This window comes from Phytophthora sojae (assembly GCF_000149755.1).
Source record: "Phytophthora sojae unplaced genomic scaffold PHYSOscaffold_2, whole genome shotgun sequence".
In the NCBI taxonomy this organism is placed as follows: domain Eukaryota; phylum Oomycota; class Peronosporomycetes; order Peronosporales; family Peronosporaceae; genus Phytophthora; species Phytophthora sojae.
Genome location: NW_009258116.1, coordinates 10,474,839 through 10,476,202, shown reverse-complemented (window position 1 = coordinate 10,476,202; position 1,364 = coordinate 10,474,839). Strand labels below are relative to the sequence as shown.

The following is a 1,364-nucleotide window of genomic DNA, read 5'->3' as shown; positions in this document are numbered from 1 at the left end:
CAAGACCTGGGGCAATCTTTTTGAAATTGAAATGTAATTTTAGCCAATCAAAACGCATATAACTGCTAAATATTAACAGGAAAGCATTTTCGAAGGAAATGAGAGCTTTTTAACGGTAATTTGAGTGCCAAATGAGAAAGACCAAAAATAATCTTTGTGTGAGGTACGGTACTTGCTTGCAGAGCCGTTGCTAGCCTCACAAGGCACGCTTTTTTCTGTAAAGCTAAGAAATATATTCCAGATTTCAATGCACTTCTAGCACTTCAACGCATCTGATCATATTTTTCCGATGGGGTTCAGACTAGAAGGGCGACCCTCAGTCAAAATGCAGCACCTCGAAGAGCATCTCGTCCACCCACAGGGAAGAGCCACGGCGCCACTGTTGCCGCCACGTCGCCCTGCAAGCTGCAGCGGAAGCGGGGCTTCTCGTGCAAGTTCGGCACCATCGTGGTGCTGCAGTTCCTGACGGAGGCGGCGTTCAGCATCATGAACCCCATCCTCTCCATCGTCATGACGGAGGTCTGCAAATGAGCAAAAATGTGTCAGTCCCATCGACAATCCTCACTCTATCCATTAATTGTATGCAGTATTTCGCCAGGCAGCATCGACATGGACTGCCAATTGACTGTGGAGCCAACCCACTCGACGCGGTACAGTCATTATGGTTAAGTACAAATGGCATGAATCATTTCGTGCTAATAATTGTTGCAATTGTTGCTAAAAAGGCGTGCACTGAAGGGTCAAGACAAGCGGCTTGGTTGTCGAGGAATGAATCAATACTATTGGTTTTGGAGTCGGTGAAGAATGTGGGGTGAACTTGACGCTATTGTTTGTGTCAGCCTCTTCTCGTCGCTAGGCTGTGTATTCATTTTTTTCCTGGCACCGATGCTAGGCCAAGCGTCAGACGTCTACGGACGCAAGGTTCGTCAGTTTGTGGGTCATTGGGAAATAATTTTGTGGCTTAGTAAATGTGAATGTATGTTTGTTATTGCTATTAGCCGTTTTTGGTGCTAAACCAGCTCGCAAGGGTTGGTACGCCATTCTCCATCATGTATTTCATGCAGCCACACGGATCCATCACGCCGTACCTTGTACTAGGCTAATCGACTATGGGTTTGGGTACGTATCTACGTTTCAGCTCGGTTTCCCCTATGTACTAACAGCCATATTGATCTTGACCCAGAACTGCTGGAGTTATGGGCGCTGCGGTCGCGACATTGTGTCCCCCGAGAACCGCGCAGCAGCAATTGGCATTCTTTTTGCGAGCTTGTCTTCAGGGTTTTCTTTTGAGTGCTTTCGCAGCCCCATTCTTCTCTCGAGTTCGTACTTGCTGCTCGGTTTATGACTGTATTGCTGACTGTTCG

General features: G+C 47.2%; 1 protein-coding gene across 1 annotated transcript in view; it reads left to right on the top strand.

Annotated features, from left to right (window-relative positions):
• The window catches only part of PHYSODRAFT_367780 (hypothetical protein), a gene marked incomplete at both ends in the record, with an annotated part of 6,485 nt that overhangs the window by 869 nt on the left and 4,252 nt on the right, over nucleotides 1-1,364 (top strand). The gene's annotated exons all lie outside the window — the stretch shown is intronic.